At 36.3% G+C, this 27,177-nt stretch overlaps 1 protein-coding gene across 37 annotated transcripts in view; it reads left to right on the forward strand.

Moving 5' to 3' along the window:
- Positions 1-27,177, forward strand: part of Thrb (thyroid hormone receptor beta) — a 384,335-nt gene that overhangs the window by 124,675 nt on the left and 232,483 nt on the right. The gene's annotated exons all lie outside the window — the stretch shown is intronic.

Genomic DNA, 27,177 nt, shown 5'->3' on the forward strand with positions numbered 1-27,177 from the left:
TATTAAATATAAATGTCTCAGGCCAAGGATTTAGCTAAGTGGTGCCGCCCCCTGCCTCAAAAGCTCAGGGTCCCAAATTCGATCCCCGGTACCAAAAAAAACACCGAATAAATAAATATAAATGTCTCGATAAAAAGAATATTTTAAGAGATACTTTTTTCAGTTATTTGTCTAAAAGGCATATCTTATAGAGGCTAATTTCTTTATTCACTTACTTTCATCTTTGTAGTTTTTCATGTGAACCTTATCAGCAGCTCTTTCCCTAGAAAGCAGTATTAAGTCACCTCAAATTATCTTGTCTTGGTTTCAGACAGGTGATGAAGCACAAAGATTGGAGGCTCAGGAACCAGACCTAAGTTTGAATACTGATTTACTTACAACGTAGGTGATGCAAAACAAGTAGTTCAGTCTTTTCAAATCTCAGTTTTCTCATCTGTAAAATGAAGATAAAAGTATCTAATTCACAGGATTATTTTATGGGCTGGAAATAATGTATGCATAGTTCTTTTTATATTGTAGAACCTTGCTGAATGTTAGATATTGTTACTGAAGTAAATGCCCTACACATAGTACACATCTGTAAAATGGGATTTCCTTCCACTCTAAATCACTGCATCATCTCACTTAGGTTGGCACAATCAACCCAATCAATCTGTATTACTTATCACTCCAGTAATATATCAGATGATCAAGGCCAATGGTGGGAAGTCTTCGCTATAACTGATCCCTCTGATGTGTTGGTCTATGTTTTACTTACCTCCTTTGTGCCATTTCCAAAGCTACTCACTGTCTCCTTGCTTTACTTTTTCTTACCACTTTACACTTTTCAATTATTGATTCATCAATACATTATTTTTTGAGAAAGCAAATAAACATTTGCATTAAGAATGGAAGGGCCTTTATAGCTGAATCCAGTAGCTATTTTGTTTCAATACATCTTGCTATGTTTTGGATCGTAAATGTTCTGTAAAGGCTTGGACCTCAGGGTAGTGCTGTTGGAAGGTAGTGGAACCCTTAAGAGTTGGGGCTTAGTGGGAGATCTTTACGTCACAACCTTAACGGAGCTTGTGGGACCCTGGCTCCCTCTTCTCTCTATTTTGCTCCCTGACCACAAGGTGAGAAGTTTTGCTCTACCCCATGTACTCACCATGAAGTGCTGCCTTACACAAGCCCAAAAGCAAAGAGGCTAACTGACTGGAACATCCAGATGAAAATGCCAAATAAACTTTTTCTCATCATAAATAAAGTATCTCAGGTATCTAATTATAGTGATGGAGAGGTGACTAACTCAAGGCTTGGGTAGAATTTTAATGTTTGCGATTCAATACATTATGGATATATAGTTTAGACTTTGTATTTTTTCTTGGCTCCATCCCTTCTTAGTAATAAAATACACAATTAATACTTAACATAAGAAATAGAAAATAATTACAAATTGTTTAAAGGTATTTATATATATTGAAGGAGAATACTGCCAAATTTTCTAATTTCTTTGTTCATAGAATAAAAATTCAGACTTTGTCACTAGTGAAATACACATGCATATTTTCTGGAAATTACTAAGTTTATTACTTGACATTAATGAGCTTCAAATCTCAAGTCACAAGATTAGTTCTTGTTTTTAAGGTGTATAAAAGACTTGAGAAACTCTTGTCATCAGGGTAGTCAACATAGTTACCAAATGCATATATATCTTTTTTTTTTTTCAGGAAACTTTCAAAAGATTTTTGAAACTAAAATATTTGCTGTCGCAAGAAAAGGTTTTATTCTTCTTTTCCTTTACTATGCTTTTTAGTTCTGCTAAACATCAGGCATATTAATTCCTCGTGGACTAAGCACTTTGACCCGCCAAAAGTTTAGGTTCAAGTAGATTGCTTAATGTTTACCAAATGCCCCCAAGGCTTTAGTACACAACCAACTCAAGCAGGAATTTGGCAGGAATTGAATTATATCTGATTTTTCTTGGATGAGAGAATGTTGGAAACAATAAAAACTAAATAAATGAGCTTTCTACAGAAGCCTTTAAGAGTCCTGGGAACATGTTTGCAGTGGCAATTACCTACATTGTCTTTGGATTCTGAACTTCCTGCAACTGGCTTTCACTGGATAAAATTCATGAACAATTTAAGATTCAAATTGTCCTTTGACTTATTTCCCCGCATGAAAACATGACATGCTAACCTTTGATTTATTTTTCACCACCATAATATTTTGTGTCTTTTTTTTTTTTTTTGGTATCGGGGATGGTACTCGGGACCTTGTGCTTGCAAGGCCAGTGCTGGAACCCCTGAGCTAAATTCCCACCCCTAATATTTCATGTCTTTAATAAATGATCATCTAAGAAAAAGCATTACTGTTATAAAAATTTTAAATTACTGTAACTAGAGGTAACAAAACTTGAAGTTCTTCCTTCTTTTTTTCACCAACTCCCAGTAATTACCTTCGTCACAACTGTACCCAATATAAGTCCACTTTCAGATTCTAATTGTTGCAAACATTATTTTACAAGAAAGCTCCCAATGTGTTAAAATAATAACTAGGTAGTTCATGAATATTTGGTCTGTGGTTCACATCTCCTCTCTAGCAATTGCTCGTTTGTAATCTAGGGTGATGTAACCTCCTTAATTTTATACCCAGTACTTGTTAAAGCAGGATAATGATAGCACCAATCTTTTATGATACTAGTGAAGATTAAATCTGTTCATTTATTCATTCTTAAAATACTTATCAAGTGCCAGCTCTATTCCTGGCATTGCTCTAGGCACTGGGTATACAGCAATGAAGAAAACAGGGGAAAAAACCCTTTGCCTCTGTGAAGCTTAGCCAGGTAGCTGAGAGATAATTTTTAAAAATCAGTAAGTAAAATATTGGATATTAGAAGTTAAGTGCTATGGAGACAATAAAAGAACTAAGGGGATATGGAAATGGAGAGACACAGTTTTAAATAGGTTGGTATGAGGAACCCTCATTGAGAAAGTGATGGGAAAGATGCTGATACATATCTGGAACATGAATTTTATCTGGGCAGAGAGTACAAATGCCTCATATTTGAAGAATAACAGAGAGAATAACATGTGCATGAGGCTAGATAGGATGGATTGAGCAAGGAGAAGAGTAGGAGGGAAGATCAGACATAGTAGGAAAAGAACATGGGCTGTTGGTGGGTATAGAATTTTGTAAACTATGGAAGAGACTTTGCCTCTTCAGTGAGTGAAATGGAAGCCACTCAAGGGTTTTGAGATGGGCAGGACAAAATCTGACTTCTTTTTTTTTTTTTAAGAATCTGTTGGCCATTGCATTAAGAATAAATGAGATTTAACACACAACTTCTTTAGAACAGCATGTGGTCAGTCATAAGCATTTGTTAATTAATAACTGCTATTAGTATTGATAGTAGAGTGGCATCATTTATTTTGATGTTGATATTGTCTCTGTCTCCTTTATCACCATGAGACAAATGCAAGAATATAAGAAGTATTATATTTTGAGTCCTCTACCATCTGCACCCAAGTTAAATGAACAGAGTGCCAGCTAAGACAACATCTGGGGATTCCATTCAAAATATCACTGGCTTCATGACCCAGGCCTCATGTCCTTCAGTCATCATGCAGTATCTCTTCAGAAGTCCTGCTGTTAGCCCTACAAGTCCAGGAACAAGGAGCCCCAGTTGTGCAGAATCACATGAAAAACCTTTCTTCTGGCCAGGATATTTCTCCTGCAGATCTTTATTTCTTGTCCTAGCTTTTATTTTCTTTCAGTCTCCTTTCTTTGTGTTTGCTTCATCATTGAGTGGTGCTCAGGTCATGGGCAGAATTCATGACAATAGCACCTTGCTCTTATAGAGAAAGTTTCTTCCCAGAACCTTAAAATGCCCCCTGCCCTGTTTTTATTACATATTCTCTGGTTCTCTTGGCACATTCAGGATTTAAACAGAACACACAATGAGGTGCAGAGTATTGTTCTTCAAGACTTCATGATCTCTAGTTTGGGCTGTGTATTATGTACAATGGCAAAAATAATACAATGATCTTTTTAAAAGATACAATGGTTATTCAAGGATGATGGTGTTTTTTTCTTTCAAAGCAGCAGTACTAGTGGCATTTATGATAATCAGATTCTTCTCTGCATCATGGGTCCCCCAGTGCATGACCTTAAATCTATTTTCATGTCCTACATCACTTTACACACACAAACATATGCAAGCACACACTGTCTCCAGATATGGTTTATTTTTCTCACATCGTTTTTTCAAAAATCTGAATTTGTTGTCAACATTTATTAAAATCTGGGATTTAAGGTTCTTCTTTTAAAAATCAGAACATTTGGCACTCCTCCACCCAAATTTCTCCATAGCAACCCTCAGCTGGAACTGTGTAAATCAACCCAATGGTTCGCAACATTGACTATACAATAGAATCACATGAGGCATATTTTCAAAAATCCTGATGCCTAAATTCCACCACAGACCAATTAAAGCACCATTTTCAACAACAACAATAGCAGGAAATTTTTACTAAATGCTTATTTTGTGCAAGAAACTACCTTGGAGAGAGCGGGTATGTAAAATATATTCAAGTTGGGGAGATAGGACGTGTATTAAAATGATGATAAACAGCCATTCCAGGTATAAGATACACTTCGTTTCAAGTGAGCTTGATGGAGTAGTGGTTCTTAAATGTTACTGCACATTAGAATTACCTGAGGGGATTTGAAAACTCTGGATGCCTATGTTGCACCCTAGGTCAGTTAAAGTGGAATAGGGAGGGAAGGAAGGAAATCAGGCATCAGTACTGTATTTTTTAAAAAGCTCTTGGGCCGGGGATTTAGCTCAGTGGTTTCCTTGCCCACTGCGCAAGCACAAGGGCCGAAGTTTGATCCCTGGTACCAAAAAAAAAGCTTTCTATTAGTTTCCAGGAACGTGTGAGAACCAGAGACGCAGAGCAATGCCTTAAAAACTTTCTTACGGATTTATGTCACCTGGAGATCTTGTTAAAATGCAGCTCTTGATGCAGTGGGCCTGGGTTTCAGCCTGAGGTTCTGTGTTTCTAACAAGCTGCCTGTAATGCTAATGCTTCTGGCTTACCACGTCCACCATCCACATGGAGGCAAAAGTGTAGAGAACAAGCTGTGCTACATTTTTGCTCTGTGACCCTTGGTGGGTCATTTCTCTGAGCAGCAGTATTTCCAAATGTTAATTGGACACAATTCCCACACTTGAAGTGCTCTTCAGTTTAAACACAATGATAAACATGTATAAAGTACCTAACACAGCACAGTAGATAATAAATCACTGAAATTCAGAAGAGAAAGTTGATCTCTGAAGGTGTGGAGGACATTACTGCAGCATGGGGGGGGGTGTCTTTGAAATTAGGCTCTGAATCAATACTAAGAACTATGGGGTGCTGGTGTTCTTTGTAATGCATGATTAAGTTTCACTATTAATCCTTAAAAATGCTTACTTTTAGTTTGAATTTCCTTTCTGCCTTAATACAAATTGCTGCTAAGCAACAGCAATTTAAAAATTGACAAATTATTGTTTACTTTCTCTGCACTCGCCATCCTCTGATCAGCGGTCAGGAGGAGATAGCAGAAAGAATGAATGGGTAAAGCCAAAGTCACACTGAAGGCTATGACTATACCCTTGCACATATAAAAATAAAGCTCAACTAAAATTCTGTTTTTAAAAATTAAATATTTCCCAGTTCCATATCATGTCAATGTTTCTAGTAACAGAAGATGACAGAAATATAAGAAAAAATTGTAGAAAAACATGAATTGTTAAACTAATGAGAAAATTATCTGGTTTTCTACTAATAGAACATACAGTGCTTTTCTTTGGCACACTGCCATGGAGAAGCCGTCCTGTGTCTCCTCACCTCACACTTGAGCAGGCTGTGATCTCACTACGCAATAGAATACAACAGAAGAGACATTATAGGACTTCTGAGGTTGGGCCTTTGCAGGCCATAGAGCATGCCCCTTGTTGGAATCCTTGGTTTTGGAGCCTGAGCCACCACCTAAATATCATCTACCCAGAAGTTGCCACATTAGGTACTGCAGAGGGCACATCTAGATACTCTGGGAGATAATCTCATTGGATCTCAGCCTTCCTGCCTCCCTGCAGTGGTGTCCTGCAAGTGGATGGAGCAATTCGTTCCCAAGGGCTGGTTGTAAATCATGTTGATCAATTGAAGGCTCAGACCCCTTTATACAGCCTTCAAAGTCTCTCTCCTCTATACAGGCAGATCTCAGTGTACTTAGAGAGACATTGGCCCAGGATTTCCCAATTAATGCCACACAGAAAAGGATGTTGTAGTGTTCCCTCCAGAACTCTTTAAGGGTTAAATCTGAATCTGAGACCATCTGAAACCACAAGTGGCTGGCATTTGGGTCGTAACTCAAGACTTTGGTCATAAGTTAAAATTACAATTCTGGTCTTACTCAAGTTATTTATATGTCAGACTGATCATAACTTGAGGGTCCACCTACTTCCAGACCAGCTACCATCTGAGTAGCAAGAGCACCCTCAACTGACACTGTATGAATACTGGACAAACACCCAAGCCTACCCTGCTTGAATTCCTTACCCATAAAATCATGAGATGTAATAAAAGTGGCAGTTGTTTTAAGGTATTATATTTTGGGGCAGTTGCTTGCTGCAGTAGATAACTAGAGCAGGAGATCTAGTTTAAATTTTGATATGAGTCATGTTCATTCTTTTACTTGTGTATGTCAGGGAAGTCAGGAGAATATAAAGAATGTTCAGGAGTCAAGAGAGTTTAGTTTTTATTTTGATGTCATTGCTTCCTAAATTAATGTATATAATAATCTGATCTCAAAATAGTAAAGAATCTTGTTTAAGCTGGCTGTACTGGTTCAGTGGCTTCTGAAGTTCATATTAAAAAATGTGTGCATTGACAGGAAAGCTATGGTGAAAGGAAGACAAGGAAGAGGGCTCACTCTTACTTAGATGTTAAAATACAAAATAAGGCAAAAAGAATTACCATGAATTCTAACCAGCACAGGAAGAGACAAATGGAGGCAAGATGTAACTAAATATTTAAGGAAACTTGGTGTATGATAGAGATGACATTCAGAATAATGAGAAAATGATAGATTATTCTTTAATGTCAGGTCAACTGATTATTTGGGAAAAAATAACAATGTGGAACACATAGCCATTACTTAGGCCAAAATAAATTCCAAGTGAATCAAATATTCCAACTTAAAAACAAACCATAAAAGTACCAGACACAGTTTTTAAAAATAACTCTGAGGTACATACTTTCTAAGCAGGACACAAAATCCAAAAGCTATAAAATAAAGGAAGGCCAGCTATGCTATATTTGACTATGTAATAAGCATTTCTTTGTGTTTAAAAAAATACCATCAGGAAAGTCAAAAACAAAACTGAACAATGTATTGGTGGTACACACGATGTTCAGTTAATCACTGTATAAAGAACTCTTATGAGTCCATAAGAAAAAAGACCAGTAATCTAATAGTGAAGTGTACAAACATGCATTCATTTCTCATGCTGTATTTACTGAGCCCGTCAGGAGCCAGTCACTGTTCTTAGCCATAAGAATACAGCAGGGACTAAAACCAAGTTCCTGATTTCATGAAACTTCCACTGTAAAAGACGGATACGAATGGCAACAATGACAAAATAATCAAATACATACTATTTCTGGTGGTGGTCATTCCTGCAAAAGAAACTAATGCCAAGCAAGAGACAATAAAGAGTGATAGGGGAGTGGTTGCTAATGTAGAACTTTTCAGGAAAATAAACAAATGACAGAAGCAAGCATATGAAAGATGCATATAGTTAAAATGTATTAGCCAACACAGCATCACTTATACTGTCAAATAACCTGTAAGTATCTCACTGGGTAACTGATCTAATAAACTATAAATGGAGTTAAGTACAACAGAATACTATGTAACCCATTTCAAAGAAGACAATCCTTTTGAATATATATTGTAATGAAAAGAATTCATATTAAACACCAAACAAAATAGCAAGATAGACAAAGCATGACTGAATGAAAGCAGGCTGTTGGATTTATTGACTTCCATCGAACCAGACCATAGAATTATTCAGCAGCAAACCTGCAGTATTTTTTAAGATAAAATGAAGGGTCCTGAAGTCAACCCAGGAATCATCAGGGTCACTGTGCTGGTTTCCAGACCAGACAGCTTCCCACTGAAGCCTTGGGGCCAGGACCAGTCTGCAGCACCTTGCCTGGGGCAAGACTGCCGCTCCAGTGGACCTGAGGGCTGAGCACCAAACCAAAGAGGACTGTACCAAACCTAAAATCTGATTAAGTTTGCTTTGCTGGATTTGGATTTGTGTGAGCTTTTTTTTTTCACCCTTTCCTACTTTCCTGCTTCTCCTTTTTAGAACAGCACACCTGTCCTATGTCTGTTCCACCACTCTATGTTAGAAGCACATAACTTGTCTAGTTTCAGAGGTTCACAGCTGGAGATGAACTCTGCCTCAGGGTGAATCATAGTCTCACACATATCTTATTTAAATGATATTTAGATGAGATTCCTGTACACATTAAAAGTGCCAAGATTATAGACGCTCCCCCAAGTGCCCCACTTGTTCCTAGTGTGTGTACATCCTCCTTGAGCACATTCATTCTCCTATCAGGCAAATGTACTGAGCCTCCTTTCCTTTGGGCCTGACCCCCATTGGCCTTCCTTTCTGCTGTGGATAGGAAGGATTTCCCATGGTAGCAAAAATGGTGTTTCTGAACCATTATATGTCTGTTATCCACCTTCCTGTCTTTCTTGCCCTTACTCCTAAATGCTGAAGCATGTATTTACTAAGGATAGACTCTTACATAATTACAGCATGGATATCAAGCCTAGGAAATTCAGCATTCATACCTACTATTAGCTAATTGACAATTTGTACTCAGATTTTGCCAATTATCCAATAGTGTCTTTGATAACAATTTTTTCCCACTCAGGAAAAATTCCAGGATAGCATGTTGTGTTTAATTATCATGTCTCATTAGTCTCCTTCATTTGGAAACAGTTCTTCAGCCTCCTTTGTGTTTCTCGGCCTTGACATTTTTGGAGGGTACAGGCCAATTATTTTGTAGGCCTCCTGTTTGGATTTCTGATGTTTCATCCATGTTAAGTTTAGGTACTGCCTTTTTGAAAGGAAGGCCACAAGACCAATGTTGGGTCCTCTTCAGTACAGCACATCACAAAGTACATGATGTCAATTTATTCACTATTCTGGATGTTAGTTCATAATCACTTGGATAAGGTGCTGTCCACCAGGTTTTTTCACTAAAGTCACTATTTTCCTCTTTGTAATTTTTTTTTGCTTAAATTCTTTTATTGGTACATTTTAGGTATACAATACATTTACATTTATCATTGGGTGCTTGTACCTGTACATGATGTATCTTGGTTCTTATTTTTTCCCCATTACCTGTGTGCCCTTCACCCCTCCACCCTTCCCTATTTACATACTTCATTTCCTTTTTTTTTCTTTTCTCATAATTTTTCCTTTCCATTCTTTCCTTTCCCCTTCCCTTCCCACCACCTCTACCCCTTTGGACCTTTTCCTGTTTCAAATTATCAATTATTAGCTATTAATCCTTTTAGTCCTTATTACACTCTCAGTTTCTCACACTAGAGAAACGATTCGGTATTTTCACATGTGTGTCCTATTTATTTCACTTCAGAGTATTGCCTCAATGTGCATCCATTTAGCTATAAATGACTCTAGTTTCTCATTCTTTATGGCTGAGTAGTACTCCATTTTATTAAAAAAAAAACCCCACATTTTCTTTATCCAGTTTCCAGTTGATGGGCACTTGGGCTGTTTCCAAGCTTTAGCTATTACAAACTGTGCCGCTATAAACATGGGTGCACATATGTTTCTGTGGTATGATTCTTTTAATTCTTTTGGGAAGATACCCAGCAGGGGAATACCTGGGTCAAATGGGACGTCTAGCCCTAGTTCTTTGAGGTATATCCATACTGATTTCCAAATGGTTGCACCAGTCTGCACTCCCACCAACAATGGAGAAGGGTTCCTTTCTCCCCACACCCCACCAGCATTTGTTATTGGTTGATTTCTTGATAGCAGCCATTCTTTCTGGGGTGAGGTGGAATCTTGGTGTTGTTTTCATCTGCATCTCTCGAATGACCAGTGATGCTAAATATTTTTTCATATGTTTATTTGCTGCTTTTACTTCTTTGTCTGAGAAATGTCTGTTCATTTCAGATGCCCATTTTTGAATTGGGTCTTTGAATCTGGGGTGGTCTGATTTTTTTTCAGTTCTTTATATATTCTAGATAGTAGGCTTTTGTCTGAGTTACAGCTGCTAAAAATTTTTTCCCACATTGTAGGTTGTCTGTTAGCTCTGTTGGTGGTTTTTCTTGCAGTGCAGAAGCTTTTTAATAAGACGAAATCCCAGTTGTTGATTCTTTCTGCTAGTTCCTGTGCTACTGAGGTTTTGTTCATAAAGTCTTTTCCTATGCCAACGTCTTCAAGAGTTCTACCTAACTTATCTTCCAGCAAGTTAAGTGTTTCTGTCTTAATATTTAGATCTTTAATCCACTTAGATCTTAGTTTAGTGCATGGTCATAGGTATGGGTCTAGTTTTAATCTCTGACAGGTTACAATCCAGTTTTTCCAGCACCATTTATTAAATAGGCCATCTTTCCTCCAATGAGGGTGGTTGGCTCCTTTGTCAAAGATGAGGTGGCTGAGTATGTCTGGAGTTGTTTCTGCACCTTCTAATCTATTCCGCTGATCCTCAGGTCTGTTTCTTTGCCAGTACCATGCTGTTTTTATCACAGTAGCTTTGTAGTATAGCTTCAAGTTGGGTATTGTGATACCCCCAGCCATGTCTCTGTTGCCCAGAATTGCTTTTGCTATTCTAGGTCTCTTCTGGTTCCAACTGAATTTTTGGATTGTTTTCTCTAGCTCTGTGAAGTATATTGTTGGAATTTCAATCAGCATTGCATTAAATCTATATAGCAGTTTTGGAAGTATGGCCATTTTTACTATATTGATTCTTCCTACCCTGCCTCTTTGTAATTAAATATATATTATTTTGGAGGAAATACCTTGGGAGTATACAAATCTTTTTTCTGCTCAAATTTTCACCCACTAGCATTAACATTCAGTGATGGTTTCTTTATTCCATAAACCCTTGTATATTTATTAATTGGTATTCTACTCTGAGGAAGAGCTTCCCCTTCTCCTGTATGTATGTATGTATGTATTTGTGATATATTTATATCAGCTCAGATTATGGGGAAAGCCTTCACCCCTAGATCTTAAGACTTTTGTGATCTTACCTCTCAAGAATCACTGAGGATTAACCTGAGCTTCCATACAGTGGGCTTGGAGCTGCCTGGGAAGAAGTCATGGGAGGGTGAGTGGACAGGAAAGTATTCACAGTCACAGGGAATCTGCAATCTTGTTTTCCAAACCAAGTTCTTTACTTAACCTGGGAGTTTAGCTTTCTTCACTTTTATGCATGGATTGACACTATAAGCCTTTCTTTAAAAACAGAAATCCAGACAGACCACAGTCCTGCTCTCCTCTCCCCTCCATTTCAGACTCCCTTCTCTTTCCTCCATTGTGGACTCTCAAGAGCCCAATGTCAGTTACAAAGTAAGTAGCAAATGTGTCAGCCTAGAGACTGAAAGATTCCCACAATGTTTAAAATTTTACCTTCCCATTATAGGCAAGAGAGTGCAATGAATATATCCTACACCTAGAGCCTTGACACTTGTTATATACCTTATAGATTTTTCCAAAGTAAATATTTTTCTATGCAATTTGTAATAGTATTGAAATTCTTCTACCCAGATATGCTCTGTTAAATTTTCTTTATTTAAATTAAGGGATTTTTTTAAAAAATTGGATTAAATAATTCACTACTAACAAGGTTTTGTAAGAGTTTTCTTTACTTTGTTTTGATTTTACCATATGAAAAAAATCAATGATGAAACAGATCCATCTGTCTTTTTCATCCCTGCATTCACCAGTACAACCCTGTGCCTTTGGCAATATACCATATTGACCAGCGTGATTCAGTAAGGTGACAAAGTAACTGGAAACCACATGAAAAATAAGAATGCTTTATTTAGCATGTGTGCTGGTGTGCCTGCTACCTCACAGTGAATAATGTTATGGTCCTGGCTTGAATATAGCAGCCACGTTTCTTTGTCCTGCTTTTATTTCCTTTTCAAATATCTGTAGAGATTGCTCTGTTGCTCTCTTTTGCCTATAGCCAGCTGGGCAACATTAGTTGCTGTAGGACTCAGCAAATCTACCAAGGGAATTCATGACTGTGTGACATTTTCACTGTCTGTGTGGGCTTTCAGCTAGTCCATCTCAACATTTAATGATATTTATAGAATGCAGTCTCAAATTATTCCACACATCCCACGTGAAAAAAATATATATAAAGAATAGAGAGTTTCTGGTAAGAGTTTTCTGGAAGTTGGTCTCCCTTCATGCAAATATACACAGAGGGTTATGAACCCATGTTTCACTTTTGCTTTGCATGTAATTCACTGATGCATAGTCTTCCTGTTCTCTTTGTTGAGATGAAAAATTAACTCCCAATGTTGTCATTCGAGAAAAAAATGTACAAAGTTTTATCTAAATGTTTGTAAATCAATGAATGAACAAGCTAGAACTTATAAAGAAATGTCCCATTACATTTTTTAAAGTTTCTATTTATCTATTAAAACAACCCATGAATGGAATTTATAAAAAATAAAAAAGAAATTTAGGGGCTGGGGCTTTAGCTCAGTGGTTCTGGCACCTGCCTCACCAGAGCAAGGTCCCAAGTTCTATCCCCGGTACCAAAAAAAAAAACAACAAGAAATTTAATGCTCACCCTAATTTTCATTAGCCAGTATTTAAAATTCCTCTTAACATTTTGGAGTGTTTCTTCCAAATTGTTTTCTATGCATATGTAATTAATATATACTGAAAATAAAATTCAATTCGTATTTTTATATGCAGTTTTTCATCCTGCTTTTTATATGTAACATTTTATTTTGGTGGTTTCTTATCTTACACGTTTGTAAGCATTGTTTTATTGGTTGCACGACCACTTTTTAATGCCCCCCCCATCCAGTTTGGAATTGTAGACTGCTTCTGATTTCATACTAAGGCAAATGCTCCTGTAGGCTTCTGTAAATCTTATGTAAATCTTAGCCTGCATCTGTGACTGCTGATCCATTCAGCCCTTTTTCATTCCTCATCATTTTTGACTAAAGAAATAATCAGCCACAACCACACCCCTTCTTTAGCCCTGAGCCTTGCACTCAGAAGAACAGCATCACCAAAGTGGACTGAGGTGCTTGGCCCAAAACGTGTCTACCTTTCTTTGGGTGTCAACAATAAGCCAGGGTTGGCACTTTGCCCAAAAGTGATACAAAAACCTTTTGTAGGAAAAATTTTGTTCAATTGGACCAAAGGGAATGTTTTAAAATAAAAGTTTTATTAAAGTGAAATTTGTTCCTGTGTTAGAGAGATAAGGTTTATTCTCACATGCCTAAGCTAGTAGCTACCAACATGGTTGCTACTTCTTCTGTAGACACAGTTTCAATGGCCTGCAAAAGACTTTACACCCTGAAAAGAGAGATAAAGGAAACTCGAGACCCTGAACTCCTTTATCACAGTGATGCACATAGATGCTCACACCAATCTTCATTGTTAGTTGCAGAGCCCTTTGTTCCTCTTTCAAAAGGCATCTTTGTGTTTCTTAGAATGAGCTGGCACTCTCTCTCCCATCTGTCGGAAATGCAAGAGAACTTTATGGGAAGCAAGAATATATATGGTTCCCTGTGAGGTTAGAGGTGAGCTCCAGTCACTTAGTCCCAGTCACCAGCTGTTCTCATGTGTCCTGGTGCTGCACACCTTGTTACGGAGCTGGGACAGGAAGTGTCTGTCTTGTAGGTACTGAGCTTCCCATTCCTGGAGGCTTGGGATGAGTTTTTCCTCTCCTGGCTCTACTCCAGCTGACTTACTGTGTGACTTTGAAAGTGTTTTTTATAGACTTGTTCTGGAAAAGATTAAGACAACTTATAAAGATACATACACCATAATACATTGACACAAATTAGAACAGAACATCGAGAAAGCAAAGGAAAACAAGCTAGACACTAACAATCTGGGGGATAGGCTGATATGCAAAGTTCCTGTCATTATTCATTCAGGAATTTTTTATTGAGTACCTTACAGGAACTTTAAAGACAATGTTTTTTAAACTCAGTTGTACCTCATTAATGGTCTGTGAAATCATCCTAGTGAGTGAGTGACTCGGATGGATTCAGATGTGTAGGCTAGAACAGAATAGAAAGAATTAGAGAGCATTGCACAGAGCAAGGATATTATTTCCTAAAATGTACATTTCAGGTTTATGTGTGTATTTACATATTACATCATTATATAAAAATGTGTCTCTTTCTGTGTCCATGATAAAGAAAATTTGAAAACTGTTGTTCTAAGGATATAGATAAGTTTATAGCTGAGTGTCCTAGAAGCCAAGGAAAAGAAAAGAAACTGTTCAGTTACGTAATTTTTGGCACTGATTTCCTACAACTATATGCAAGAAAAACATTACTATTCTTCACAGAGAAAAAAATGAATAACATACTGAACAATCTCTTTATAGCAATGTCTGATAACTTACAGCTGTTTCTTTTAGCCTCCTCATGCAGAGTGACAGCATCACTCTACATTCTGCAAGATGTCTGAAATTTACCCTAATATATATTTTAGGTTCTATCACAATTCTTTACCAGTTATGTCTGTGACCTGATGTGTGATGAGTTGGAAACACACATATGATTATTTCTTAAATAAACCTACTTATTAAAGCAAAGTATGCATCCAGAGATGTATGCAGGTCATTAGCATATAGCTTAATAAGTTTACCAAAGTAAATACATCCATGTAACCACCATTTAGATCATGAATGGAACATTGACAAAAAGTCAAAGCTGTCTGCAGGCCCTCATTCACTCTTTCCAAATGAACCTAAATTCTCCTGAGTTCTGAAACCTGAGATTAATTTGACTTGGTTTAGAATGTTCTATCATGGGCTAATGTCTATCTTATTTCCTCAACATTCTGTTTGTAAGACCATCTATCATTGCTTACTTTTATTCCACTGAACGTATATATTATAACTTTTATTCTACCTTGATGAATGATTGGACTGTTGAACATGTGAATTATACTATTTAGCCCCTGGTTATTATGAAAAGTACAGCTGTGAACATCTTCAAACTGGTTTTTTGGTGAACACGTCTACACATTTCTGTTAAGTCTGAAAGTAGAATTGCTCATTCATTCATAGCATATGTATATTTAGCTTTATGAGATATTGCAGGGCAGTCAAAATGATTACACTCCCTCCTGCAAGGTATGAGAGTTCCAATTTCTCCATACCTTCACTACCAGATACTGGCAATATTTTTAATGTTAGCCTTTCTGGTGAGTTTGTATAGATATTTCATTATGTTTTTAATTTGTACTCTACTGATGAATAAGGCAATTGGGAACTTTTCATATGCCTGTCTTTTCTGATTATTTATAGAAGTTTTATATATTTTCTGTATATAATTTCTTTGTCAGTCATATGTATTGCAAATATTACTTCCCACTTTTTCCCTCTCATAATAGTTTCTTTTGGTTCCTAATTTTAGTATAGCTTAATTTGTTATTTTTTCCTTTATCATTTGTTTCCTTTCTAGCGTCTTATTTTTTCCTTTCCTTTTCTTTTGTTAGTACTCTTTGTGTCCTACTTAAGAAAACTTAGTTTACAATTAAATAATCAATATTCTCCTTGGTTATCTTCTTAAAGTTGTGGTGTTTTACTTTTGACATTTAGACCAGCAGTCTCTCTTGAGTTGAGTTTTCTACATCATGTAAATTAAGGAACAATTTTTTTTAAGTGTGGTTATCCAGTTGACTTACCACCATTTATTGAGAGCACCCTCATTTTCTCACTGCAATGTAGTGTCATCTTTAACAATTAAGGATGGTGTTATGCCTTGTATCTAGATGTCCCCCCAAAGCCTCATGCACTCAGAGGTGGGGCTTTTTGGAGGTGACTGAATCAAGGGTATGTGAATATGGATTAAAGGTGTGTAATAACTAAATTAATCCACTGATTGGTTTAGCATATTTCTGGGTGTGGATAATTGGAAGGCCCACCCTGAATGTGTATAGCACCAATCGGTAGGCTTAGCCTGGATGAGATAAAAGGGAAGGGGAGGCCCGCTGCTTCCTGCTTGCTGCTTGCCTTACCATGGACTGTTTCTTCTCTGCCATGCCCCTCTGCCATGCTGCCCTGCCATGCTGATTATGGATTGAAACCTCTACAAACTGTGAGCTAAAATAAACCTTTCCTCCTTTAACTTGTTAATGCTGAGTATCTTGTTCCAGCAACAAGGAAATAACTAAGATAGATGGTATATATATGAATTTGGTTCTAGACTCTAAGGATTTTTTTAAACTGTTTATATATTCTTCTGTCAATAATTTAGATTAATGTAGGTTTATAACACTACCTGGCAAAGTCCTATAATGTTCTTCTCCAATTTTACTTTGACTATTCTTGGTTTATTGCTTTTTTACATAAATTTTAGAACTACAGTAGTTTACTAACTTCTACCAACACTTGTCTCAATTTCTGGGGTTTTGGAGGGACTATATTGAATCTATATACTAATATAAGGGGAATTGACATCTTTACAATATTGAGTCTTCCAATATATGATTTTACTTTGTAAAGTTTTATAATTTTCTGTGTAGAAGTCTTGCATTTCTTAAATTTATTTTTTAAGCATTTGACTTTTTAAGCCAATGGTATAGCTTAATAAATTTTATTTTCTAATAGATTTTTGTTTGTGTATAGAATTCCAGGTGAATTGAATATTGATCTTATATCCAATGACCTGGTTTAATTAATTTATTAGTTTTAATAATTTCTCCATAAAATATTTTGGCCTTTCTTTCTTTTTTGGGGGGGGGTACCGGGGATTGAAATCGGGACCTTGTACTTGCGAGGCAGGCAGCGGAACCACTGAGTTAAATCCCTGCCCTATTGGTCTTTTTCATATACAGTTATGGTGTCAGAAAACAGTCCTGGTTTTATCTGTTCCCTTTTTTTCAATTTTTTTTTGTAATTATTGTAGTGTCTAAGAGGTTGTTCTAAAAAGTAATCTTGAATTTTTCCTAGCCTCACAAGAAAGACTTCAACATTAATCATTAAATAGGAAGCTTGTTGTAGAGTATTATCAGAGGGAGAAAGTTGCTTCCCAATCCTAGTTTGTTGTAAATGGGAAAATAAATCTTCCTTGTGAGGTCTTTAAGGATCACTTCTAAACTGCCATGGATACATAGTGAAACAGGCATGTGAAATGACAGGATTTGTTATACTCCTAGGCCCCGGAGAAGGAACACAGCTCACCACCCAGAAGCCATATGGAAGGTGCACCAGGGGCGCAGCCTCAGCCAAGCATATAGGGCCGAAAGAAAGTGAAGACCTGTGAGCCAGTCTTTACCTGCTTTCAGGGTAGAATACACAGGCAAAAGCCATGAGAGGATGTTGTTGGTGTATTTGAATGTTTTCTGGGCACAGCCAGGGGAGGAAAGAAAAGAAAACTCATGGCAGGGACCGTCCTTATCACACTGGTATGCCTCAGTGAGGATACAGAGGCATCAGAAAAATAGAAAGTTTTAAGACTTGACAGTAGATCTAGTTTGCTAACTGTCTTACCGGGAACAGATTTAAACAACAGCAAATGTTTTTTCTGCATCTGTTGAGATGACCACATGCTTTTTTCCCATTTTGCTGTTAATGACTTGTTTTACATTGATTTTCCAATATTAAATAAACTTTGTGTTTTTAGAATAAACCCCTCTTGCTCATAATGTTAACTTTTCAAAAACATCTCAGGATTCTATTTACTGATATTTTAATTACTGTTATTCTGCTAAATTCCTAAGGAATATTAGTTTGTAATTTTTTTTCTTGTAATGCCCTTATTCAGTTATGGGCTTGAGGCTATGTTGGGCTCTTAAATGAGTTTCGAAATGAAACATGATCCTTCTTCTGTATTCTGAGTAAGTTATGTTAGATTAATGTGGCTTTCCCTTCAGGTGTTTGGTAAAATTCACCAATAAAACAGTATAGAATTGAAGAATACTTTGCAAGTAGATTTTTATGTTCAAATTCAATTTCTTTAACAGTTATAAATCATTCACATTTTTATTAATTTTTCTGATTTTATAAAAATGATTTAGTCATTTCTCTATTTCATTGACACCTTCAAATATTGCAATAAAGTGTTCTTATGTCCACTTACCTTTTAATGTCTGTGGGATTTATAGTGATTAACATTTTCATTCTGTATTTTGTAAGTTTTTGTTTTTTCTTTTATTCTCTTTATTATTCTGGCTATAGGCTTATCGATTTTATTAGTATTTTCAAAGAAATAGCTTGATTTGGTTGATTTTTCTGTATCATTAATTTCTTCCTTTATTATCTTCTTCCTTCCACTTTTGTTTTACTTGAATTTGATGTTTATTTTATGACTTTTTGGGATGCATACTTAAACAATTGATTTTCAGATTTTCTTTTTTCCTAATACATGCATTTATGTATATAAATTTCCTTCCAATCATACTTTTAGCTGCATCTCACACATTTATTATATGATGCTTTCTTCATAAATCAGCTAATAATATGTCTAATTTTTGATGTGCATACACCTTTGATGTATGAATGTCAAGTGTTAGAAGTGTATTGCTTAATTTTCACATATTTTTGTAATTTTTTTAGTCATTGCTTTATCATTGATTTCTTTTTCACTATGGTCAAAGAACATGTTCTGTATGATTTTTGATCTTTGAAATTTGTTCAGGCTTAATGTGCAGCACATGGTAAACTTTGGTAAATGTTCAGCGTGCATTCTGTGTGTCCTATAGTTGTTGGCCAGTGTTATAAATAGGTCAATTAGGTTAGATTATTAATCACATTCCCATGTCTGTATCATTACTCATCTTTAATAGCCTGTTCTACCAGTTACTGACAGAAGTGTCTTAAAAGCTCCCACACTGTGGATTTTCTTGCTTCTGGTTTTAGTTCTAGCGATGTTGGCTTCATGTGTTTTGATGCTTGATAATGAAGTGCATTCAGATTTCAAATTCTTATATCTTCCTACAGTTTGATTATTTCATTACCACAAAATATCTCTTTTTCTCTAGTAATATTACTTGTCAATAAGTTCACTCTGTCAGGTATTAATATAATCTATATATCTTTTTCCAATTCTTTTTTTCTTGAAAACTTTGGGTCCTTTTATGTGTTTCATTTAACCATTATTTAACTTGAATTTTTAAAAGAATTTAGTATGTTCATATTACTTGAAATGTTTACTTGAATTTTATGAAATTACTGATGTTTGGATTATAGTCTATAATACTACTATTTTGTTTTTTATTTGCTCCGGCTGTTTAATGTTTCTTTTCCTCTTTGTTGTTACCTTATTTTGAATTAGTGAAGTACAGTATTTGCCTCTATTGACTAGTTATCATTTGTTCTTTTATTCTTCTTTCAGTGGTTCCCTGAGAAATTATAAATTGTATTCTTATTTATTATTATATGTCATAAGTTGTGATTTTCATTATGCACAAAATGCAAGGGATTTGGAGCACTTTAATTCCACTTACCACTCCTTTCTTTTGTGGTGTTATTATCTTATATTTCAATTTTGCATAGATTTTAAATCCCACAAGACACTACCAATTATTGTGTTAAACAGCTAATATTCATTTGGATCTACTGCGTATCACCATTTTTGTTGCTCATCATTTCTTCCTGTGCTTTAAGTTCCCACCTGGGATTTTTCTTCTGCTACCAGAAGTATATGCTTTACATCTTCTTCTAGTTTGCTGGTGGCAAATTCAGGATTACTTCCCAAAAAAGAATTTCATCTTCATGTTTCATTACAGCTCTATTGAGTTCTAAGTGACATAAAATAAACTGGATATATTTTAAATATACAGTTTGACATGGTATGATACATGTATACATCCTCAAGATATTGCCACAATCAATATGAAGACCACACTGCCCAGGCCCGATTTTGACACTGCAGATGTGGAGCATCACATTAGGGCCACTTAGAACCAACCCATCTCTCCCATGACTTCGCCTTGGCCTGGGAACAGACAAATATCTGCCCACCTCCTGGACCAGCATAATAATATATCATGCTTTCAAGTGTCAGTCACTCTTCCAAGAATTAGGTGCTATATTGTCCCTCTTTTACCATTGCAGAACTCAAGGTACAGAGTGCTCATAGTGCTGGGCACAACTCAGATGGGCCCTGATGCTCTCTAAAAGTATGGTTAATTTGGATTGGAAATGTTCCCCCTGGAGGTTTGTCAATGTCCCAGTATCAAGCACAGATATATTGTTTTCAACCTATGTGTCTTTTTTTATTTTGGAAAGTTTAGAAAATATAGATAAACAGAGTAAATTTTAAATCATCAATCTTCAACACCCACCCAAAGATGACCAGTTTTAGCAACTACTGTAATGGTATAAATAACACCATGTGAACATCCTATCACTAAGCATTTTTATATAGACATGATCATTTATTTAAGATAAATTCTGAGGAGTAGAAAGCTGAATTAAAGAACATGACAAACTTCAGGTTTTGATGCCCTTGCTAATTATTTAGTAGTTTCCTAGGTAAGGTGTGGGGGATGGCACACAGCAAATGGATGAATGTCAGAAAACAAAATGCAAGAAAGAATATTTCAGGATCAGAGTATTGTCCAATAATCCCCAAAGTTTCTCTGGTATGATGATTCTATAGTATCTAATCATTTCTTTTTTCTTAGAAAAAGAAAAAAGATTTAAATTTCTTATTAAGTAGCTATAGTTTTGCAGATAGCATGGAGGTATATAGGCTTTTTGGTTTGTCGATCTCTCTTCCTCTCTGCCTGTTTTTACTATTGATAATCATGTTCCAGTGGCAATTGTGTTCACTCAGTCAAAAGAATCATCACAAAGTGTGTTCTTCTATATAATCTGGACTGACAACCTCAGTCCTGGCTTCTACTATGGCTCCTTCACATAGCAGGTAGTCGTTTCCGTGCCCTGCTTTGTTTGGAGATCCTCCGGGGTGGCCCTCTAGAGTACTGAATCCCATCTTTGTTTACCAGGATAGCAAAGAGAATAATCTAATTCTACCTAGGAAAGGAGACAGTAAACTGATGCTGTGTTTCCATTGCTGTTGGAAAAAGAACAGTAAATGACAACAAAATTGAATAGCTTAATCCTTGCACAGTATAAATTACCCAGCGGAAGAGATGTGTTGAGAAGGAGAGTGAGGATTTGATCTCTGCCTTTCAGTTTTCGGTCATTGTCAACCACCAACTACAAAAGTTGGCTCAGCAAACCTTGGCTTCATCCAGGATACGAGGGCGTGAGCCAAGAGATTTTTTTCCTACTAAATTGTTCAGGATTGGTCTTTTATGGATTTGTTTACATTGGTGAATAAAGTTAGAGAGCTTTAGTCAATCAGTAGTGTTTTTCAAACTGTGGGTTTGGCCCCATTTGTGGGTAATAAAATCAGTTTAGGTTCTTGCTAATCTCTTTTTATTTTTATTTTTATTTATTTTTATTATTTATTTATTTATTTATTTATTTGTATCGGGGATTGAACTCAGGATCTTGCGCTTACAAGGCAAGCGGCAGAACAACTGAGCTAAATCCCCAGCCCTACTAATCTCTTTTTAATGAAATACTATATAAAATAAAATAAGGTAGTATTTAATGGAACAGAAAACATTCAAGATTCTAATGTAATAAATTCCCAGTAGCAATTATCTGCCCATGATCCACAATAAAATGTATTTTTTAGACTGTGGCACATATACATGTGTGTATCTAACTAAAACAAAAGTTCCACAAAACTCATATCCTTAGTGTCCAGTGGAATAGAAAATAGCCAAGTGCATCACACAGATAAGGATATGGTTTTGTGGAACTTTTGTTTTAGTTAGATACACACATATATATGCAAATGTGTTGCAGATGGAAACATGCTTTTTATTGTGGATCATGGGGCAGGTAATTACTTCTGGGAATTTATTTCATTAAAATTTTGGCCCAATTTTGTGGGAATATTTTTATATGGGCAGGTTTTTTTTGTTTGTTTTGAATTTCAAAGGTCACTTTTGAGTTTGATGTTGAGATGAGCAGACAAAATCTTCCTATTGATATAGACAGTAATAGTTTTCTTGCTGATCAACTGCATGTAGAAAATAAATTTGGCGCATCTGAATCTATCTTTATTATGGATCTATACTGAAGACAACTCTGATCATTAAACCTCTTTTCAAAGTTAGAAAAGGTCCCAAGCTAAGAAAGCTATCATAGTGACGTCCAAATACTACCAACCCCATGGTAACCATATTTTTTATTAATAAATTTTATTTTTATCCCATTCCCCCCTGCAAGTCCCCTCCCCTCCCTATGTACCAAAGATTTGTTTCCATTTTTTCCTTCTGTTTCCACTTTTTTTCTTGTCCTTTTCTTCCTTTCTCCCTCCCTCCTCCCTTGTTCCCCTTCCCTTTTTTTTTTTTTTTAATTTGGTACCTGGGGTCAAACTCGGGACCTTGCGCTTGCAAGGCAGGTGTTGGAACCAGAGCTAAATCTTGCCCTTTTGGACACTTTCTTCCCATTTCCCAACATCCATTATACACCTCAATCCTTATTTTCACATTCAGTTTCTCACACCAGAGAAACAATGTGGTATTTAAACATTTGTGTCCAATTTATTTCACTTAAGAGTATGGTCTCAGGGTTCATCCACTTAGCTATAAATGTTTGAAACTCATCCTTCTTTGTGGCAAAGTAGTACTCCACTGTATAAAAAACCCACATCTTCTTTATCCACTCATTAGTTGATGGGCATTTGGGCTGTTTCCAAAATTTAGCTATTACAAACTGTAATGCTATAAACATGGGTATGCATATATTGCTGTGGTATGATGCTTTTAATTCTTTTGGGAAGATACCAAGAAAAGGTATAGCTGGGTCAAATGGAACCTCTAGTTTTAGTTTTTTGAGAAATCTCCACACTAATTTCCACAGTGGTTGCACCAGTCTACACTCCCACCAACAGTAGAGAAGGGTTCCTTTTTCCCCAAAGCCCCTCCAGCATTTGTTATTGGTTGATTTCTTGATAGCAGCCATTCTTTCTGGAGTGAGATGGAATCTCAGCATTGTTTTAATTTGCATTTCATGAATTACCAGTGATGTTGAACATTTTTTCATATATTTATTTGCCTTTTCTAATTCTGTATCTGAGAAGTGTCTATTCATTTCAGATGCCCACGGTCACCATATTTTAAAAAGTAGGTGACTTTGTTAATACTATATATCTGGTACTTGCCTCTATTTGGAGTTCAGAATCTGCCAAACAACAAAGTCATTTTAATGAAAAATGCAGATTTTAAACCCTCACAATGATGGTTCGATAATAGAATAAATTTCATGTAGTGAAGCTTTCCTCCTAAGTCATCTTAATTCAAATCTGAATTATTTGCTCTGAGTTAATATTAAGTGGATTTGTGAGTTTAGGTAAGAGGTAGCTAGTGATTGAACTGTATGTAACTATGTTTGCACGTGTAGGAAATGTACATATAAACCCATATATTTCAGATCATACAGATTGTGTTAGTATGTAATACATCCAACCAAACTACTCATTTATTGGTACTTCATCCTTACAAACTAAAGAATAGTCAATATAACAAATAAAAATAGTACCCCTAGAAAAAGTCTTAGAGCAGAGATATTTCATTTTGAACTGTTGCCAGTGGCTATTTAAGGCGCAACTTTGAAAGCACTAGGAGGTTGTGTTTATACTCAACAGGAGAAGAGCTTGCTTTTGTTAGTAATATGTGTGCTTAACACAACTGGCATAGGACCATAGTGACGTGTATATCTTGTGTTTATCTCAGAACTTTTCAACTCAGTAAATCTTTATGGTATCTTGAAAGCATGAATTGCTTCCTTCATGTTACAAAGGGCAGGACAGAAATAATGGCAGATGAATAATGCCCAGAGTTAAGTACCTGGGTTTCAGAATCTCTTATTTTCTCTTATTTTTGTTTATGTTCATCTAGATAATTTATTTATATCAGTCTCTTCTTTCTATTCTTATTGCCATTGTTATGCCTCTTACCCTCATTAAAAGAATTATAATAGGAGCTTTCTAGGTAGCTTCCTTGCTTTTGATGCTTAAAAATGTTTTGATGCAGAGGTCAGGGTTCATGGACTCCATTGAAAGCCATGTGAAAGCTATGCAGTATCCCAGGAAATTGAATGCTTTCCCAAACTTCTGCAAATTAGTTAAGGGGAGTGTGAATCCCTGCGATCTACGCTTAGTTAATAACCCCTGCTCTAGTTTATCTTTTTCTAATCTATCCTCCAAATTTCTATTAAAATAATATTCCTAATGCACGATTTGAGTCATATTATCCCCTACCCAGAACCATTAAATTTCCTCTTACCTTCAGAAGGAAAATCCAATATTCTTGGATTAGAATCTTAACTCTTTTAGGCTTTAGCCTCATTTCTGCCTTTGTAGCCCCATGACCAGGCTCCACTTCTCCCCGTCCCTAATACACAGCCTTCTGAGGCAAACCAGAGTATTCACCGTTCCTTCATTATTTCCTACACTTTGCTCCCATGTTGTTACTGCCTGAGCATACTTTCCCTCATTCCTATCTGTCTGGCCCTTTCTAACCTTTGAGTCCAGTAGTTTGATTCTCAGTTATTTTTGTTGATGCAGCAGCATTCACCACTGAGCAATACTTTATGTAGTGTTTTACACATCATAATGATGTGTTTCCTATTTGTCCTCAGGTCTTTTCCTTGCCTTCTCCCGTCTTCCTAATGACTGCCTCAGGAGGTCTGTGCATTCTGTAGGTTCAAACATTGGAAGGCCCTGGAGGGAGAAAGACTGAAGGAAGGGGGAATCCAGGGTATTTCCTCTTCACTCCATCTGCCTCCAGCAGCATCTCTGATAACAGCTGCATCACTGCTAGACTTTAGCTCCTGCTGAGCAGGCTCATTGAGCTTTCAGTTTGTTCTAGGTGACCCTGGCCGTGGGATTCCATTATTAATACCTCATTCTTTTCTAAATAGTTAGGGATTTCCTGCCATGGCTCTGAGTTCCTACATGCTTCATTCTTCCCTTTTTTACTGCACCATCTTTTCCTTCACCTGTATAACTAATTGTCTACATTATACTTCTTTGTTTAAATGCTTATACCAGCTTGTATTTATATTCTGAGTAAATCTCTGATACAGCTGGAATTTGGTGGATATTTGCTATATCTTATTACCTATTTTTAAACCATCATCTATGTGGACATCTCTCTTTTAAGTGACATAGGGTTAAGTCTTGTATCAGTTATCTAGCACTAATAACATTGTCAGGGGGTCCCTAGAATAGTAACAAGTTACCCCAAAATGGAGAAGTTTGAAACAACTAGCATTCATTAGTTCATGAGTCTGGTTGGCGGGCTGGTTCTTCCAGATCCAGCTGGGCCCACTTATGTGTCTGTGGTCAGCTAAAGTCCGATAGGTGGCTCTACCCATCTTGGCCTGATGGAGACAACTGATGTAAGCCAGATCCGCGGTGTGCTTCTCGCCCATGACAGGCTAGCTCAGGCATGTTCTCGTGATGATCACAGAGGAGCAGAGAAACATGTAATCATAATGAGAAATTTTCAAACTTCTATATGTAGCACATCCGATAGCATTTCATTGGGCAGAAAAGCCACATGGCCAAAAACAAGATCAAAGCGCACGTGAAAATAGACTAGACCTATTTCATGAGCAGAGCTACAAAGCTCATGATAAAAGGTTACATGAAGGAGGAGATGGAGCACTGTACCTATTAGTAACAATACTGTTATTTATTTTGAAAAGTCTTTGAAGAGGATAGATCTGTCATATATAATGTCTTACAGTTATCAAAAAAGAAAGAAAAGAAAAATTAGGGGAAAAAAATCTATATTGAAAAGATTTTTGTTTTTCTTTTGTGGTGGTGGGGATTAAACCTGGAGCCTAATAAATGTTAGACAAGTTCTCTGAGCTACATCACCAGTCAACAAAGCTTTCAAAAACAAAAGAAAGAGGAAAGAATTTGTGTAGAAGATATAAAGCATCCACATAGCAATAAAAAAAAATCCATCAACATAGTAAGGGAAATGAAGGAAAAACATGGGTGGGCCGGGGATTTAGCTCAGTGGTGCTGCCGCCTACCTCCTAAGTGCAAGGTCTGGAGTTTGATCCCCGGTACCAAAAAAAAAAAAAAGAAAAGAAAAAACATGGGCAAACCATTGGAAGAAGCTAGGCAGATAGAAAGGAAAGAAAAGCAGAAAGCAAAGACAAGGGAGAAAATTCATAGAATAAGAACTCCAAAAACCGTTAAACCATTAAAAGATTCTCAATGCTCAATGTCATTCACCCAAGATATACATGAATTCAAACTAGGATTCCATTTATCTGCACTCAGATAGGTAAAGATGTTTAATAAACTATTATATTAACAAATATATGTGAAATGGGACTTTCAGATATAGAATATAAATTGGAAGGCCAGGTATTTAGCTCAGTGGCATTGTGTCTGCCTCGCAAGTGTAAGGTCCTGAGTTCAATCCCTGGTACCAAAAAAATAATTAAATAAATAAAAATAAATTGGAATCTAATGTGGAACTCTCAGTCAAAATGTAAAATGTCCATTCTCATTAAATAGCCCATTCCATATCTAAAGATTTGCCCTAGACATTAACTTGTATATGTGAGTATCAGCTCTCATGCGAATTTATGCACTGGAGTGCTATTTGAAATAGCAGAAGAAAAGATCTCACTAGCTTTTAGTAAGTGTCATTATGGCTTAATGATATAAGGGATATACATAACTGTCAAAACAAAATTCAGAAAGACTGAGTAAGCCCTTTAAAAACAAACAAGGAATGTAGGCTGCTAATCCAATCAATCTTAGGCAAGAGAGGCAAGATGAAAGATAGATAGTAAATAGAATTAATTTTTGCCATTGTATCAA

The sequence above is a fragment of the Heterocephalus glaber genome, unplaced genomic scaffold, assembly GCF_053883595.1.
Source record: "Heterocephalus glaber isolate CG9 unplaced genomic scaffold, H.glaber_assembly_v1.0 deba00001472, whole genome shotgun sequence".
Lineage (NCBI taxonomy): Eukaryota > Metazoa > Chordata > Mammalia > Rodentia > Bathyergidae > Heterocephalus > Heterocephalus glaber.